We start from the raw sequence: 19,632 nt of genomic DNA, 5'->3' as shown, positions 1-19,632 counted from the left end.
GGGGACAGGCCAAAGCCCAGGTAGCCTGGTTCCTAAGTGTCATATTCCATGGCTACCTCTGCTCCCACCCCACCCATGTCTATTAGCCCCTCGATGCCACTCTAGAGAGAGTTGAGTCACTGCCCCATTTGCCCAGATGCTGGCCCAGGGCCTTCCCCAACCCCTCAGAAAAGCCTGGCCCCTGGACTCAAAGGTGAGAGGACCAGGAAGCAGCACATGGACCCTTCGGTCCTAGAAGGGCCAGGTGGGAGAGGTGGTAGCAGGTGGGAGAACTCCTCCCCCACTTCCCCAGCCAGTGACTCCTCACTGTGCGGCCTTGTACAGTCATGTGTCCCTCTCTGCACCTCAGCTTCCTTTTCTTTGCATGGAAGGCATCCTCTCTATGAAAGAGTAAAGGCAGGCCCAGTGCAGCCCCTTGTTCCAAAGTATTAAGAATTTGAAGATTAAGCACAGCATTAAACCAAATCCAGGGTGCCCATGAAGCTGGCCCTGTCTGTAGATAATGAGATCCAGCTTTGGAGCTACACTTCCCTGGGTACGTGATTGGCCACTTTCAGAGACCTTGAGAAAAGCTCTGAACCTCAGTTCTCTGCCTGCAAAGTAGAAATGAAACCAGCCTCAGAGGACTCAATGACATAGAACATGGCAGAGACAGACCCTCAAGGAATCCTGCATCTGGTTATCTCGAGGGGGCCTAGCACCCCTCAGCCTGAGTGTGGCCATTCATTAACAGGCTTCCCTCACCTGTGGTGTTCCTGGGAGGCCCATGGAAACAGCCATGATCCGGAGGAAATAGATGGGCAAGCCCAGAGTGCCCTTCATCTGCACGAACGGGGAGAGGTGACCTGTCCAAGGAAGCCTGCCTTCCTCGGTCATCAGTCATCTCCGGGGCAGCCTCACGGAGGGGATCTGCCTGGGGCAGTGCAGGAGCTGAGGGCAGGGTGCTGGTGGGTGATAAACAAGCTTAAGCTGCTTCCAGCGGCTTTCCTTCCTCCAGTGACTCGGCATTCCTAGAACTCACAGGCCACTATGGACAGGATGCTGCTTAGTAATAATTAATAATAATAATAATCTTAATAGTATTGGTACTGACTTCTACTGAGTGCTTATCATAGGCCAGGCATTGTACTAAGTGCTTTTAAATATACATTATCTTAGCCTCACAACAACCCTACACAGAAGGCCTATTGTTATTATATGACCCATTTTGGAGACTGGAGACTGAGACTCCAAGAGAGTTAAGTAACTTCCCCCAAGTCAGAGGGCTGAGCTGTAGCTGAGCCAGGATCCCAGATCAGGCAGTGTTCTCCTACTCTAAGCAAAGCGCTTAACCATCTGGGCTGGGTCTGCATTCCCCATTCAAGGAGTACCCCGCCCCCTGGCCCCCACCCAGCAGCACCCAAAGCCCCCAGGGACCACCTGTAGCCATTAGAGGCCTGGCATCTGCCCTTTGAAACAAATGCCCTTAAGATATTTAAATAGTTGCCACCAAGTGTGAAAAAGAAAAAGGGCTAATATAGAGAAAACCTGGAAGGCCTTGGGAGGAGAGAGAGGGAGAGTCCCCCAAATGAAGAGAGACAAGCAGGAGAGAATATGGACCAGAAGCCAAGAGGAGGCCAGAGCAGTCCAGCTGCCTGCCTGCTGGGACTGAGATCTGCCACCTGGGGTTTCCTTCACTAATTCTAACCCTCTCTGACCCTAGCTGAGCTGATGGCTGCTGGGATGCCAGGGAGAGCACCAGAGAGCAGAAACGACAGGCCACGGCCCACCTGCTGCCCCCTACTACAGGTGAGCAAGGGCCCAGTGAGCAGGAATAGCCTGAAGGGATTCAGGATCAGCCTGCAGCTCCCTGCCTGAGTCTGCTGCGAAGGCTCTGGGCCTCTTCACCTGCCAGCGTTCTGGGTGGAGTTCAGGTGGCCTGCAATGGGTCACCGGCCTTAGCTGCTTGCTGGCCTTTCTTCCTCTGTGAAGCCAGCCCTGAGCCCTCCCCACAGAGTTCCCCTTCTGTGCTTCCTAACTCCATCGTAGAATTTAGCAATTTGTGTCGAACTTTGTTGTTCATGCTGGGTCCACCTCTTGGTCACCTCTACAGTCCCAGTTTCTAGCACAGCACCTGGTACGTGGCAGTTATTATACAAGGAAATACTTGCTGAATATTGAATAAATGGTGCATCCTCTGATATTAAGATATTCATGAAACTGGAAATTCCACACTGATCTGATCAAGCAAGCTTTATATTCAAATCCAGTAAACACTTATTGAGCACCTACTAAATACCAGACTTGTGTGTTATAGGCTTTCACATGTGCAGACAACCACAAACATATGTGTTAATTCAAGTTAAGTCGATAAGGTTCAATGTTAAACTAGAAGGAAGTAAACCTTGCAGCGAATAGAAATGTTTTAGAGTTCCCCACCCCCCCAATCACTTGGGAGGAATTTGATAGTTATTTTAATGCTATATATCACACACACATACACATACATACATATATATATTCGTTCTTCCAGAATCTAGCTCAGTAGTTATTAAATTTTAGCTTGCATTAAAAAAAAATACTGTTCAGGGTTAAATACATAATTCGTGTGTGCTGTAATTTAAGTCTTATTTAAGGATAATTTTGACTACACATAATTTTCTTCCTGCTCTTTAACTTTAGAACATCACCATCCATGCGTTGGATGGATGGGGGCCCAACCACAATAGACAACTAAGGGACTCAAGAGGAACAAAATAGTAACAGAAAATCCATACCAAAAAAAAAAAAAAAAAAATTACAGTGGGCGAGGTGGCCAGCACCTATAGATAGATAGTCCCAGCTACTCTGGGAGGCCCAGGTGGGAGGATCGCTTGAGGCCAGGAGTTCAGTCTGGCCAGCCTGGACAGCATAGCCAGACCTAGTCTCAAAAAAATTATTTTTTAAATTAGCGGGGCGTGGTGGCGCGCCTGTAGTCCCAGCTACTCAGGAGGCTGAAGCAGGAGGATCGCTGGAGCCCACGAGTTCAAGGCTGCAGTGAGCTGTGATCACACCACTTCCAGCCTGGGGACAGAGTCAGACCCTGTCTCTAAAAAAGAAAAGAAAAAGAAATGAGATTGAACCACAGATTTCTCCGCTGACTCCTAACATGATCCCTCAGTTCAACATTAAGAAGAGGTTAGTAAAAGGAAAAAAAAAAAAAAAAGCCCAAACAGCACCGGTTTCCCAGTGCCGGGAGCAGGCCCAGCCTCCCACCTGTTCCCTGCACAGTCGGGCTTTCGCTTCCCGCGTCTCTGCATCTCCAGGCCGGCCGCCCCGCCCTTCCCTGCACATGTCAGGAAACGGCCCACGGCTCCAGATTAATAATTCTGAGGCCACAGTCTCCTGACAAATGGCCGGGGCCCCCCGGAGACACGCCCCGCCCGCCGCACCCCACTTCCCACCGGGCCCGGGAAGCCGAGGGGACGCGGTGGCTCGGCGGCTGCGGTCCCGGGGGCTGCTGCGGGGCGCGGGGCACGCGAGGCCACTTCAAAGGCGGCGGTGGGACAAGCATTTCCGCGGCACCTGCAGCGGCGGCTGGAGCCCGCCCCTGCCCGGAGCGCGAGGGGGGCCGCGGGCCGGGGAAGGCGGGGCGGCGGCGGCCGTGATTTAGGGCCGGGCGGTTCCGCCGGCGGCCGCGAAGGTGCCTATTACCGCTCGGCTGGGCTTGGGTTTCAAAAATTCCTGCTCTTCCCCTGGAAGTTCCGGCGTCGCTCCCCCGAGGGAGGACAGAACTCCCACCTTGGAGAGAAAGCCCAGGACCGACTCACGGGGCCGGAGAGCAGCGCTCCAGAGAGGGCCCTGTCCCCTCCTCTCCCGGGCCGGGACCCTCCGCATTTCGCCCTGCACCCTGGCATTTGGAATCCAGCAGATCTGAGCTCAAGTTAAGGCTCTGCCCCATCATGCATTCGCTCAATGAATATTTATTGACTGCCTACGGATGTAGTTATTCGTAATGGAGCAGTGAATGAAACCAACCACCTGTCCTCGCAGAGCTCACGTTCTCCTGGGGAGAGCAAATAATGAGGAAAATAATTTATGTAGTCAATAAGTACTGTTAGAAGTATATTAGACAGTGATAAATGCTATAGAAAAAATAACACCAGAGAGAGAGAGTGTGTGTGAATAGGCTTGTGAGGGGTGGGCAGAGGTGGGGTCAGGGAAAGCCCACCAGAGAAGGTACCATCAGCTGAGTGAGGACTTGAAGGAGACAGCCATCGTGGCTATCCTGGGGAAGAGCATCCAGGCAGTGAGAACAGCATGTGCAAAGGCCCTGAGGCAGGAGGGTGTCTCCAAGTTCCAGGGACAGCCAGGTCACCAGTGGGGCTGGGGCTGAGTGAGAAGTGAGCTCATGTTGGTGACAAGGACTCAAATGGTGCATGCTCATGTAGGACACTGCAACATCTTCAGCTTTTACTTGTCAAGAGTTGGGAAGCTGTTAAATATTTATTTCCTCCCTTACTTCGTGGATCTTAAAAAACAAAAGAAAAACCATTGGCTTTTTCCTCCTCTGACTGCTAGATGAGGACTCCCTCCACTGACCCTCTCCAGGTAGCACCCATCTTTTTTGTCTTCTTGTCCTTCCTCCCTCCCCAGGTTTCCCTGCCTGTGCTCTGTGGGGGTCATGTCCTCCTCTCTTGCCGCTGCTCCATCTCTTTTGGGGGCCTGGTGTCATCAGTTGGCCCTCCCCTGGTTTTACAGCTTTCCCTGTCCACTGGCTCCTTCCTCGCAAATACAGATGTGCTGAGGCTGCTTTCTCCAAATTTGCCTTTCTCTACATCCTGGAATGTACGCCTTCTCCTTTCCTTCCTGTCCCTGCCTCAACTCTCACCCATCATAAGCCGTGGAAGTCTGGCTCTTACCACCGCCCCCCCAACCCCACCCTACTGAAACCCTCTTCTCTTTGATTCATCCCCTGTGACCTCAGCAAGTCTCTCCTGGTCAATGAAGTTACACATTCATTGAGCACCTACTACTTCCCCAGTCCTGGGTTAGGTAATGAAGATACCATGATAAACAAACCTGACATGGCTCCTGCCCTCATGGAACTTGCAGAAAGTGCGGAAGGCCACCTGGTAAACCAAGTATTTTAACAGCATGAAATAAAAGCTCATGCTATTGAAGGGTTGGAAGTGGTACAGTGGAAGGAGTGTGAACTTCTCTGAAGGGTCAGGAAAAGTTTTGACAGGGGAGATCATGCCTGAACTGGATTTCAAAGGATGAATAGGAGTTTGCCAAGCAGACAAGGAGTGGGAGGGCACTGAAGAATGAGGGGACAGCATGTGCAAGCCCTGGAAGTGTAAGCCATCATAGAGCGATGTGGAAAATGAGATAAATTGACTTAGCTGAACCATGAAATTTGAGACCAGGGGATGATGAGAGAAGAGGCAGGGCTCACCAGGCATCAGGCCAAAAAGCTTGGTTTTTGTCCTGTAGGCAGCTGGGTACCACAAAAGGTAATTGCAGCCGGAGCTCCTTTGGATGGTGTAGAGAACGGATCTAAGACAAACTCCATTAGGAAGCAAGGATCCAGGAGAGGGGAGGGGCCCGGGTCATGCAGGTGGTTGTGAGAGAAGAGGACTGGAATCAACACCTGTTTGGAAAGTGGAATCGGCATGTGGGGTGCCAACTGGATGTAGCAGATGACAAAAAAGGAGGTGTTATCTCTGTATCCTCCTTCGAGACTGGAGGCCTGAGACTTCTAGCAAGCCCTAGTGATGGGCTCTCTGAACTAAGGTCCAACCATGGGCATAGGAGAGGGCCTAGGAAGGGCAAGAGAGCCGATGGCATAGGTCACCTCTTTGGTGGTGGTGGTGGGGTGCGGTCTGGAGCACCCAGGGCTTGTGACAAATAGTTTTGTTATTGTTGCTGTTTGCTATGCAGCATTTGAACAGTCTTCCTACCTGGGGGGAGGGGTGCCTCCATGTTGGGGCTCTGGGTGGCAGAGATTCCTGGCAGCCAGGACAGACTGGAGTCCAGGCACTTGACTCTTTTACTTGAATCTGGAGCATGTATCCCAAAGAAACAGGCAACAGTGGAGAAATCGCTGTGCCATTACCAGGGTCAGTGGCCTTCAGCGTCCTGTGCAAGGATCCAGGGGTGACTGGCTAGGCTGTTGGTCCAGCTGCTAAGTTTCCTGTAATTCCTATGAGTTTCCCAAATTTACTTTCCCAGCCTCTTCCGCTCAAGTGATCAAAGTTGGGTTTTGTCATTTACAACCAAGAATCCTGACAACACAGAGTAGCGAGTAAGCAGCCAGCCTGTCCTCCTCTCTTAGTCCCAGGCCAGTCCCCTGAACCTGCCATTTACCAGTGTCAAGAGCTGGGGCAGGTGACTTAACCTCTTTGACCCTCAGTTTCCTCATCTGTAAAAAAGATTGGTGACTGCTTCACAAGGGACTTGTGAGAATTAAATGATGCCCTGCACAGAAAGCCCTTAGCACGGTACCTGGCCCATAGCAGGCACTTCATATTATTTAGTTATTATATTATTATCCTCCTTCTGGTAAACTTACTCAACACCCCAGAGGGTCTTTCTTCCACGCTCGTGCACACAGTTGGCTCTCTCTCCTGCCCACAGAGCAACATCCCTCAATCAAGCATCTCCTGATAGCTTGTTCCTTCTTGGCCCTTCACCTACACTCACCTCTGCCATGCCTATAACACTGAACACGGAGTGGTTGTTTGGGCTCTGAAATAAGACCATCATTATCAGCTATGTAGCTTTGGGCAAAAGGCTTAACGTCTCTGAGCCTCAGTTTCCTTGTCTGTAAAATGGGCATATGAAATGTTGATGCTTCGTCAGATTTCTTGTGAGGATTAAATAAAACAGAACAAGTTAAGCTCTCAGCACAGGGCCTGGCTCCCATAAGATACTCTATGACAATTAACTTTCTCCTCCTCCTGGCCTCTGCTCCCTCCCTAGCCAGCCTGGCCACAGCAGCTGTAAATCATCCAGATAACCAAGAGCATCCTCCTCCCTCCCACTCCAGTACCAACCTCCTCATCACTCCACCCGCTAATGACCTGGTGATTGGCTTCTCGTTAAAGAAATGACAAAGAGGCCTCTGTGCTTTTAGTTGGGGTCTAATCAGCCTTAGATCTGCCCCAGAGTCAGTTGGGAGTAAAGTAGGAATTCCGGGTCTGGGGGCCTGGCTCGGTGTGGATAGCTGGCCCTGCTCCTAGGACCAGGGCTGCTGAGGCCAGGAACTCTCAGGAAAGGGCTCTGCTATGGTGGGGAGAGGAAACAGAGATCTGACCCAGTGCCCAGGAGGCTAAAAGCCATATGTGGGCTGAAGAAGCCATCTCTGCCCTCCTTAGGTTCAGTTTTCTCATCTGTCCAAGGGTAATAATAAATGCTAACACCTCCCTGTTAGAGTTGGTGTGAGGATAAAATGAGATGAACCAAAAGTAAATTTCTAGCCCTTTGTAGCTGTCAATAAATGGTGTCCGTCATTATTGCTATTATTATTGTTAAATTGCTTTCATTATTATTGTTATTCTTGGAACCCAGGCACCAATTTTTTCAACTCCATTTGGTGAATAGTTCATTGTTTCTCCAATGATTTGTAATGCCACATCTCTGCCATGCCACCTGCAACCATCCCTGGGGAATGCCCATCTGGTTGGGCGATCTTGCAGTCTCCTTGTTCATTTTCAGAATCATCTTGGCCATTTGTGGCCCTTTTCACTTCCATGGAAATTTTAGAATCTCTTTGTCTAGTTCTATGACTATTCTTCTTTCATACCTTTTCTATGTATTTTCTTTCTCAAGGTGGTGTCCCTCATGGTGGCAAAAAGGCTGCAGGAGTTCTAGGACTCACACACATACTCCATCATGTGCAAAAGGAGAAGAGAACCACCTAGGAAGGATGCTTCTAAAATCCTGACCCATAGAAACTGTGATATAAGACATGTTTATTGTTGTTTTACCTGTCAGTTTTGAGGTACCCTGTTACCCAAGGAAAGATCATGAATACAGCAGTTATGCCAGTTCCCAGCCTTTCCTGCACTTGCCTGAGTTCTCTGGTGAATGTGAGCAGAAAGTGCCCTGTGCCACTTACAGGCCTGCCCGGAATGCCTTCTCATATGCAGCCTCCACGCTTCTTCCCCTCCCTGCTGGCTCCAGGACCCTTAAGGCAGCCATGGGAGCCACAAGCTGAAGATGGCAGAGCCACAAGGGGGACGAAATCTGGGCCCTTCAGCATGCCTGGAAGAGAGCTCTCTGACCAGGAACACCCACAATGAACAATGACATGAGCAAGAAACAAAAGTTTATGTGTAAGCCACTGAGGTTTGGGGATTTATCTATTACTCTACCTAAAATCACCTGAACTAATTCATAGAGAACTTTGCAGATCATTTCCAAGCACTTTCGTAAGCATCCTTTAAATTTGATCCTCTTAACTCCCTAAGAAGCAGGTAGGGCAGAGCACTCTTTTACCAGCGAGAACTGAGGCTCAGAGAGGCTAAGGCATTTGCCCAGGATCACACAGCTCATGGATGGAGCAGGAAGACAGTGAGGCCAGTAATAGCGAAGAGGCAGGATAACCTAATCAAAAAAGTTTAAGCTTCAGGGACAGATGGCCAGAAGCATGATTGCTGGGCCCACTACTTACTAGCCAAGTGACCTGGGACAGGTCAGTGAAATGCTTCCTTCAGTTTCTCCATCTGCAAAACTAATTTTCAGGGCTGTTTGGGGAAGTTCAGGAGATAATATATGCAAAATTCCTGGCACCGAATAGGCATTCGATACATATTTGATGAATGAGTTTAGCACAGCTTGGCACATAGTCTTCTCAGTCATCGTTAGCTACTATTATTATGTTTAATTTAAATATAAACACATTAGAGTTTATTACTATCAAGGTTGTCATCTCCACAGTCCCTGAGAATTCGGGGCCTCTCGGCTCTCCAGCCCACGCCCCTCGGGCTCCCCGAGACGTGCCCAGCCCCGCCGCAGCCCGCAGCCCGCCCCGCAGTAAATCAGGCCCAGTGACCTGTAATTAACCAGCCGCGGTGGGCGGGCCCGGGGCGGCCCCGCCCCGCTGTCCCGGGGGCTTCCTGCGCCCCCGCTCTCTCCAGAAGAGGGGCGGGCAGGGCGCAGGGGGTCTCTCCGCCGGCCCCCTGATTTATGGCCCTCTGTGTGAAGGAGATTTACGAGCTGAGACCCGGAGCCGGCGCCGTGCAGGGAGGCGCGGGGCTCACCGGTGGTCACCCGCTTAAATCCCGCCACCAGGCAGGCTCGCGGACCCCAGCTCCTGGCGCTGCCCGCGCCCGGTCTCCAGTCTCCCCGGCCGGGCTCTGAGCTGGGGGGTTCCTCGTGCGCACTGCTGCTTCCCCACAACCTGCGGGGTTCTTGTGTCTGTCGCGCTGTTTTTCAGATGAGAAGACTGAGTCTCAGCAACTCAGTCTGCCCTGACCCCAAAGCTTCGGGTCCGTCTCTGGTTCCATCCCCAGTTACTTCTCGTGGGCAGATTCCGCGCCCTCTTTGGCTACATCACTCCCGCGTAAGGGAAAGAGCGGGGGCCAGGCCGGGGCACCTGCCTTGGGGTGGTCGGGACGCGGACGGGAGGGGCGGCATTCCCCAGGCACTGCGGAGGCTCACTTAGCTTTCGCCCTGCGCCTGGGTGTTGCTATGCCCATTTCGCAGACGCGGAAACGGAGCCTGGGGAGGGGGGGCGCTGTTAAGCAGCTCGAGGGCGGTCACACAGCTCTCCCCTGTGGTCAGGAATCTGAAGTGTTTTTCATGGCGTTGGAGAAGGACCGGAGGGAGCGCAGCTGAGTGCACCGCCTCGGTTTTGGGTCCAGGGGGGCTGTCAGCAGATGAAGGTGGCCCCCAGGTGCCTGCGACCAGGTCTCCCTCTCTCGGGAATGTGCCTGGCAGCCACTCCTAGAGGAGAAGTGGGAAATGAAGTCTGTATTCAAATACAGTCACCCACTAGCCTCTACCCACTGCGGTGTGGCAGCTCCTGAGAGGCCGCGGCCTCTTTGCCCCAGGCGCATCTGAGCCCACCAGGCGCTCTGTGTGTCCTGTGGGTCACGTTTTCATTGGCAGGCTCCATCACACAGCCAGCCCTCAAGGGCTCACCTGCTCACAGCCTCATCCTGGCACCTCACCCTAGCAAGGTCCCACACTCTGTGTCCACAAAGAAAGAAGTCACATGGGTGCAGAGGAGCCCTAGCTTCAATCCTCTTCCCACTTTGTAACACACACACTCTCCTCGCTTTTGTGCCAAAGGAAGTGGTGGCCCTCCCTCCCTCCAGAGCCGGCCCTTCTGCCCCTGGACAAACTTACTCCATCAGTTATGTCCCCTCTGTCATGAATCAGCATCTCTCCCTTGGCTTCTTCCTCTCAGCCCGTAAGCATGTGACAAATTATCCCACTTAGTGGCTTAAAATACCAATTTATTATTTCTTGTGATTTATTCTGTGGGTTGTTAATCAGGCAGTTTTTCTGCCTTGTGTGATATCAGCTAGGGTCACACATGTGACTTCATTCACCTAGGAGCTTGTCTAAAGCTCGAATGCCCAAGAGGCTTCTCTTGCTAAGTGGCCTCTGATCCTCTGTGGCCTCTCCACATGGCCAATCTCTCTGGCAGGATCCCCTGGACTCCTTAGAGCATGGCTGCTGGGTTCCAAGAGGGAGGAAGAGGAGGCTGCCAGTGTTCTCTTAAGGACAGAGCATGGAAGACCAGGAACATCAATTCTGCCAACTCTGTATTAGTCAAAGCAAGTGGCAAGGCCAGCCCAGAGTCAAGCGGAGGGAAAAAGCATGTGTGTGCGTGGAGTAGAGGAACTGTTTGTGGCAATATTTGGAGACTACCAGAAGGGCTCAGGTATCCACCCCTGAACTCCCTTGAGCCTGCTTCACCCCAGAACCCCCTCACTGCCTTGCCTCATCCCTGCTCACTTATTCAACCCACAATAATCTGGATTAGCCTCTATCCACTCCGCTCATCACCTACCTCCCAGTGAGCTGATATGATGCTCACCTGCAGTTTTCACCCTCCTTACTCCACCCATTAGCTCCAAAGCCACTGACCACTCCTTTCAGAAACGGGGCTCCCTTTCTGGCATGCCTGTCTTTGGGATCTCTTCCCACTTCTTTTCTGTCTCTTTTATTAGCTCCTCTCCTTCCACCAACCCGTGAATTGTCAAATCTCTACTTCCAGCTGCAACCTCTCACCTAACTTTCAGACACATGTTCCTAATTTCTGGATCACTGTTCTGCAGCCATCTCAGCCCAAACCCCAAACTCTTCTCCCTTGCGAACAAGATGAACAAATGAACAAAACCATCACTCACCTAGTTGACCCAGCCAAAAACCCAGGTGCCATCCTCCACGCCTCCCGCCCTCATTGTCCACCTTCTCCCACACGCCCCCAATGCCATGACCCACGAGCCTGTCACGGTTATGTCCGGGTTCACTCTCCAGCCTGTCTCCTCCTCACCCTCGTGGCCATTGCCCTATTGAGGCCTCGTGGTAGAAAATTTGGGAAATGCTAAGGCTAACGAAGCCACACAGGTTTTTGTTGTTGTCGTTTTTCTGCTGCTTCTTCAAGTGCTGATCTGCACAGGAACGGAGACAGTGTGAAGCTTTCCCAAACTCACTGTCACCGGGCCCTTTCCTCGCAGAGCATCTCGCAGGAGTGTCCCAGCACACACACCTGCGGAATGGCTGGTCACCGAAAGTCAGGTAGGAACGCAGCTTCGCTCGGAGTGGGGCAGACCCCGCTCACACGCCTCCACTGCACGATTCCTTAACCTCTCTGAGACTCCGTTCACTCATCGTAAAGTGGGGGCGATGCCAAGCACCACCTCAGCAGTGGTCGTGAGGATTGGATGAGGCGGCCCTTGGAGCATGGCCGGGCGCACAGTAGGTCCTCGGTCCGTCTCGTGACGGAGGCAAGTGAGATAAATTAGCTGTCAGAAGTATTAGTAAATTCTTTCTCTTCAAAGGTGATCCTATTTCAAAGAGTTTCTTGTTCTTTGAGCATAGCTAATTCAGAAGAGAACGTTTTACTCCCAGAATCAAAAGCTTTGGAACTTTGGAAAGAGAAATTTGGGAAAGGCAGAAGGAAAGCTAGGCGGTGCCTTTGCGCCCTCTGCTGGTCCCAACGTGGAACTGCAAGGAGGCGGTCACCCTGGGCCTCTGGGCCTCGGCTCCCGGCCCGGGGCTTGGTGCCCTCTGCTTGGGGCTGCCCGGCGAAAACGGAAGTTTTATTCTCTTCTCCTCCGTGTCCTGAGAGGAAATTGCTCTTTTCTGTCTCTGGTCAGCTTCCTCTTGCACTCTTGTCGGGGGATCTCCAAGTCGTCATCACTTGCAACCCACAGTTGTCTCATAGGCCCTTCTCTTGGTGTGTAGCCACCTCACCTCCTGTCACAGAGGAAAAACTGAGACCATCAGGTGTGAACCCTCAGCTTCCTGCCTGGGCCCACAGAGGTATCTGTCTGCACCCTCTTGCACCCCCTTTCCTCCCACTGTCCGGAGCTAGCGCTTGCTGCTGTGGGGGAGTCCTCCACCCACACCCCCTGCAGCAGCTAGACTTTGTTCCACTGCCTAGGACTCCCTCTCTTTTCCAATTTTTGTTTCTTTAAATAGATTTTATATTTTAGAATGATTTTAGACTTACAGAAATTTGAGAGGCTAGTAAGAGAGTTCCCATATGCCCTGAACCCAGTTTCCAAAAATCCTAAACCTGTGGTCCCCCAACCCCCGGGCCACAAACTGGTACAGGTCTGTGGCCTGTTAGGGGCCAGGCTGCAGAGCTCTGCTGCCACCCCCCCATTCGTGGAGGTGGGGGGACGCACAGCAGGAGGTGAGTGGCCAGGGAGAGAGCGAAGCTTCATCTGTATTTATTTAAAATATTTATGTAAAATATTTGCTGGGATCCCTATGCATTATAGAGTTTTGCTCCTGTTCCTAATGAATTTGTAACAGTGAAAAATGGATATGTTGCTTTTTTCCTTTCTTTCTTAAAGGCAGCCTGTTAACTGGAGTCAGATGAGAACTTGATTAGGAAAACAAGCTACATCCAGGGAGGTGCCTGATATAGGAAGAGCTGAGGAAGGTGTCAAAGGACAGTGAACAGGAGGTCCCAGAATTTGGTGGGAGGAAGCAAAGCAGATACCATGGTCACACTCTTCACTCGAGTTACCTTTGGCACGGGTGCCAGAGATAGCTCTACCCTGCCATGTGGTCTAGAATGTGGGATCCACTGAAAGCTACAGTCATCTCCCCCTTATCCTCAGGGGTATGTTCTGAGACCCCCAGTGGATGCCTGAAACCTCGGATAGTACCGAACCCTATATACACGATGGTTTTTGTGTTTTTTTTTTTTTTTTTTTTTTTTTTTTTTTTTGAGACAGAGTCTCACTCTGTTGCCCAGGCTAGAGTGAGTGCCGTGGCGTCAGCCTAGCTCACAGCAACCTCAAACTCCTGAGCTCAAGCGATCCTCCTGTCTCAGCCTCCCGAGTAGCTGGGACTACAGGCATGCACCACCATGCCCGGCTAATTTTTTCTATATATATTTTTAGCTGTCCATATAATTTCTTTCTATTTTTAGTAGAGATGGGGTCTCGCTCTTGCTCAGGCTGGTCTCGAACTCCTGAGCTCAAACGATCCGCCCACCTCGGCCTCCCAGAGTGCTAGGATTACAGGCGTGAGCCACCGCGCCCGGCCCACGATGTTTTTTTGATCTGATAACCGAGACAGCCACTAGGTGACTAATGGGCTGGTAATGTCAACAGCTGGACAGAGGGATGATTCATATTCCAGGCAGGACAAAGTGGGATGGTGGGAGATTTCGTCACACTTAAAACTTAAAATTTAGCTATTGTTTATTTCTGGAATTTTCCACTTCATATTTGCAGACTACAGTTGCAGGTCAGGGAGGACTGCAGGATTTGGCACCATTCGCCTGCCTGAGAGTTCTCAAGCCCTTTGAATTGGAATACCGCTGAGCAATTTACAAAGCTGCCCTTACTTACAGGACACTGGGTCTTTTTTTTTTTTTTTTTTTTTTTTTTGAGACAGAGTCTTGCTCTGTCACCCTGGGTAGAATGCAGTGGTGTCATTATAGCTCACTGCAACCTCAAACTCCTGGGCTCAAGCAATCCTCCTGCCTCAGCCTCCCAAGTAGCTGGGACTACAGCTTCAGGGACACTGGGTCTTAAGAACAAGAAAAAACAACAAGGTTAGAAAAGGCATGTGCCACCACAGGGGGATACCGAGTTGGATTAGAGACCAGTCCTGCTTTTGAGAGTCTTAACAGAAGGTGACAGACTCGAAAACACATCATTTCAATACAATGTTGTTTTTCATTCTGTTATGGGTTAAATTGCATCTCCCCACCCCCAAAAAGATAGGTTGAAGTCCCAAGAATGTGGCCTTATTTGGGAATAGGGTCTTTGCAGAGGTAATCAAGTTAAAATGAGACCCTAGGTGGGCCCTAATCCGACATGACTGGTGTCCTTATAAAAAGGGGAAATTTGGACCCAGAGGCAGATACACGCAGAGGGAAGATGATGTGAGGACACATGATTGGAGACAGGCACCTACACACTGGGGAATAGCACGGATTGGCGGTAAACACCAGAAGTGGGAAGAGGCAAGGAAGGACCCTCCCCTAGGGCTGCCGTCAGAGAAATCGTGGTCCTGCCAACACCTTCATTTCAGACTTCCAGCCTCCAGACCCATGAGACAATGAATTTCTGGTTTTTTTTTTAGCAACCTGGTTTTTGGTACTTTGTTACAGCAACCCTAGAAAACTAATACACATTCACCTGCTCAGTCATTCAACACTTAACAACTATTTAGGCCGGGCACGGTGGCTCACGCCTATAATCCTAGCACTCTGGGAGGCCGAGGCAGGAGGACTGCTTGAGCTCAGGAGTTTGAGACCAGCCTGACCAAGAGCAAGACCCCGTCTCTACTAAAAATAGAAAGAAAGTAGCCGGACAACTAAAAATATATAGAAAAAATTAGCCAGGTATGGTGGCGCATGCCTGTAGTCCCAGCTACCCGGGAGGCTGAGGCAGGAGGATCGCTTGAGCCCAGGAGTTTGAGGTTGCTGTGAGCTAGGCTGACGCCACGGCACTCTAGCCCAGGCAACACAGTGAGACTCTGTCTCAAAAAAATAAATAAATAAATAAATAAAAACTATTTAGTGATTACTGTGTACCAAACACAGTGGTGAACAGACAGCCCCTGTCTCCAAGGAGCAAATGTTTTCTTGGGAAAAATCAAAACAAATGTGGGATGAGTAACACAAAGGAGTTCAGGATGCTTTGGTGGCATTTAACAGACAGGTCTTACCGAGCTGGGAGGATTAGCCACAATGGCCTAAGGAAATGGTTTCTAAGTGGAAACCCAAAGGATGGACAGGTGGCGTCTCAGTCTGTTTTGTGTTGCTGTAATGGAATACCCAAGGCTGGGTAATTTATAAAGAAAAGACGTTTGTTTGGCTGTCAGTTCTGCAGGCTGTATAAGAAGCGTGGTGCTGGCATCTGCATCTGGTGAGGCCGTCGGGCTTCTGCCACGTGGCGGAAGGGGCAGGGGAGCCAGCGTGTGCAGGGATCACATGTCGAGAGAGGAGGTGAGAGACAGAGAGAGAGAGAGAGAGAGAGAGAGAAGAGGTGCCAGACTCTTTTTAACAACCAGCTCTGGAGGGAATTAATACTGAGAACTCACCCACCCCCAAGGGAGGACATTAATCTATTCATGACGGATCCGCCCCCACAACCCAAACATCTCCCACTAGTCCCCACCTCCCCATACCGCCACACTAGGGATTCAGTCTCAACCTGAGATTTGGAGGGGGCAAACATCCAAACTGTCACAGGTGGGGAAAAGCCTTCCTGACAAAGGGAAGAGCGTGTGCAAAGTGCTGTTGCAAGGGTTACACAAAGTGCTGTGGAGCACAGGGAACACGAGCTCAGGGAAGGCTGCGAAGGGGGTGATCCTCTAGAGAGTCTTTAAGCTGAGCAGCAGACAGCCAGGTGGAGAAGGGTCGGGAGGGCATTTTGGACAGAGAACAGCACAGACAAAGGTGTAAGCTATGGAACAGTGGTCCACAGAGTGAAAAACCAGCGGGTCAGTGTCCTGCAATGGAAAGTTCAAGGCTGGGTGTAGTGGGAGAGAAGGATGCAGATCTCATATTCCAGGCCAACGAGTTTGATCCCAAAGGATGGTGGAGGGGCTATTACTACTCTCAAGCAGGACAGTAAGATGATCAAATTTTCATTTTAGAAACATTACCCTGAAAACTGTGTTGAGTGTGATCTGAGAGGAGTGGAGGAGACTGGGTCAGGGAGACTGGAAACAGAGGGACTGGGAAAGAGACTACTGCAAGACTCCAAGCAAAAGATAAGGGATAACAGAGGCCTGAATTTGAAGTGGAGAGCTGGAGTGGGAGTGACGATGATGACAACTGGTATCAGGCTGGAGTTCTATTTGAGGCTGAAGAAGATGAACTGGTAGAATGATGAGGATGAGGAGAAAAAAGGACAGGAGTTGTACTCAAGAGAGGGGACATTGGGATTTAAGATTTCAAAACAGGAGCAGTTCCTGGAGATGTAACCTCCCAGGCTAGGGTCCTGGAGGTGAGAATGTGACCTGGATCCACCCAGAAGTGCCTTCCTCCCTGAACCTGTAGGCAAGTCCAGTGTGCCCAAGCTTTGGGCTCTCCTGGGGTGTCACCCAGCGTCCACTCTTCCTGTCTCAGCTCCATGGGGAGCCCTTTGCCTCCATGATGCTCTCTCAGAGAGCACCTAATACTCTCCCCTTCCCACCAGGACTCCAGGAAGGGGCCAGTGTTTGAGCCTCTCCTGCCACAGAGAATGAGAGATCCCGCAGAGCAGCCGGGTGGCACTGGCAGGAGACCGGCGTGAGCTTGGGCTGCGGAGGAGGTTCCAGAACACAAGGCTATTTTTAGCCTGGCACAGATGCCCAGTTCTCAGCTAAGGGAGGGGATATGGTAGTGGGAAGCAATCTTGCTTTCATCGTTTATTATTTTATTAACCACTTAGGATGCTGGATGCGGCGGGAATCACCTGGTTTCATTGCTAGTTTTCCTTCTCACAATTCCTTCCTGCCTGTTACTTTAGAAACAATGCTCTCCCCCAGGGGCCAAAGAGGGGTTGGGAGAAAATGAAATTGACCAAGTGACGATGAATGAAGCCAAGGAGGGGATAAATATTGCATCCTGCTCCATCAGCAGTGGGAGAGGGTCCAAGAAAACACTTAGCTTCATAAATTGCTCACTTATCCTCCCTGTAGAGAGTTTGCTCCAAATGGCTGGAAAAACTATCGCTGCTAATCAAAGGCACAGGCCCGCTGCTGGCAAGGAGCCAGCCTGGGCCCAGCAGGAGTCTGAATTGCGCCTGGATTCATTATCTTTATCTAGTCCAACATTTTAGTGGTAGGTTTTTGTTTGATTTCAAAGTGAGATAGTTAGGTCATTATTTGTTAAATTATAGCTTTTAATTAGCAGATCTATTGAAATGAAAAGCCAGAGAGAGACACATACACACATACGCCTCTGAAGTTTTTGTTTGGAATTTATAATTATCGCTGTTTAGAAAAGATTAGCTGGGGGCATTAAAGTCTTTCTTTTAAGAAAATCCTCAAATTATATGCTGGTGGGGGAGGGGATGAAGGGAGATGCCAGTGAGCTAGACAGGACCTCACTAGGGATGCTGTCTGTATTATTATCCACACCCTGGGTCCTTGCGTTTGCGGAAAAGAAGGGAACAGATGGTTCATAATAGTTCATATACTTGCTCCTCAGGGTGTGCCCAGCGAAGGAACCGAGGCTCCAAGTGACCTGGCTAGCAGATGGGTAGCCAAGACCCTGGCTGCTGATGGAGTTGTGTTTACCACCCGCCGGTTCCTGATTTCCCTGCAAAGTTGGGGAGATGGGGGTGTGGTGCTGGATCAGCCTTGGTATTGCCCCTTGAGAATTTAGTTTCTGCCTTTGGGAGGAACAAGGGCGGGCTGGTCTTCTCTCCTTGGGTCTGAGCTTCCCTCCTCCCACCTGCCCCACCTGGCTTCGCCGGTGCTCCGCTGGTGCAGGACGGCCTTGGTTCCAGCAGGGGGCGCGCCGCCGCCTGATTTGGATGCTCCTGCCTCCCGCCCTTAGCAAACCGCGTCCCCGCCACCTGCGCGGGCCCTGCGCTTTTGCTCTCCGTCTGGGTTGGCTTTCCTACTCCGGCAACAGCAGAAAAGCAGATTACATCCTCCGGCTGTCAAGGCGGGTGCCCCAGTTTTCTTCCTCTTTTCACACGCTAGGAGAGCATCGCGGCTCACTGCGCCGGGGGCCGAGGCGACTAGAGGACCTGGGAATTGAGCCACTTTCCCCAGACTGGCGCTCGGAATGCCCTCCTTCCCTTCCTCTGTGCTCTGCCTCTCCAGAGCACGGGCTGAGCCCACATCCATCCCCCGCTTCCACTCCTGGCGCTTCCATATCTTGTGCCACTGGACCACAGACCCTATTAGTGCAGGGACCAGGGTGGTCCGCTTCTCTCAGCTGTCACCAGCACCCAGCACAGTGCCTGACACACATACACAATACATACTCAACGAAGGAGTAGGTACATTCACGTAAGCTGCTATTTTAGTTAGTTCATTCTTTCTTTCACCTACTGAGCATGTCCTTTGCGCCAGGGACTGGGGAATCAGAGGTAAAAAAGTATAATCCCTGTCCTCAAGGAGATTACAATCTGGAGAAGGCATGACTCTGGGCAGCTAGAATTTCTAACTTCCCCCAGTTAGTGGCCAACTTCATCCAGCCGGCAGTCACATGGGAGGGTTGCATACTGGCCGGACTGACACTGTCCTTCCGAAATTCAACCACTTGTCTTGGCAGTGATCTTGATTCCCATCTTCTTTCCCAGGGTTTGGGGAGGGAGGCATCAAGTTCCAATTCAGATGTCCTCAGTTTTCTATTAAATATCACTTTGAAGTCCTAAATTATACTCTGCATCCAGTACTCCCTATGAAACCAGAACACCTTGCAAAGGTCACTTTTGACCTGAGGCTTCTTGGTTGTGCATCAGGGTTTCTCGGAGTTTTCCCAGAAGGGGAGATGAGAAAACAGCCTATTCATAAACAGCTCTTTGTTCTAAAGGAATCTGGGGCTTTTGCTGTTATTTGGGGCTTTGTTTATTTGTTTTGATTTTGCAAAATCTGCGTGTAGAGCTGATGCTCTGCCTCCCCTTCTTGCTTTCATCTTTATGCCTAATAATCACATTTATTCCACTTACAGGAGTAATCAAAGGGATGCAGCCCTCTCCCTGTGGGGGAGAACAGCACAGACAAGAAGCTCAGAAACAGGAATTGCTTTTTGATGACCAAATGTCAAATTTTACAGATGAGCTTTGGGATGGGAAAGAGGGTTATCGTTATGGCCTGAAGCAACTTAGACTCATTTCTAGAGCTCTGATGGCAGATTAAATGTTTGGGAAGTGGTTCAATGCACAGATTTTAGTCTCTGAAAAAGACTAGAGCATAAAATGAATAAAAGAAAAGGCTTCAAAGCTTTTTTATCCTTGTAACAACAAAAACCAAAAATTTAATCATTATAATTTCATGGTATTGAAAATTTACTGTAAC

This window comes from Eulemur rufifrons, chromosome 9 (genome assembly GCF_041146395.1).
Source record: "Eulemur rufifrons isolate Redbay chromosome 9, OSU_ERuf_1, whole genome shotgun sequence".
NCBI lineage: Eukaryota > Metazoa > Chordata > Mammalia > Primates > Lemuridae > Eulemur > Eulemur rufifrons.
This window is presented reverse-complemented; position numbering follows the sequence as displayed.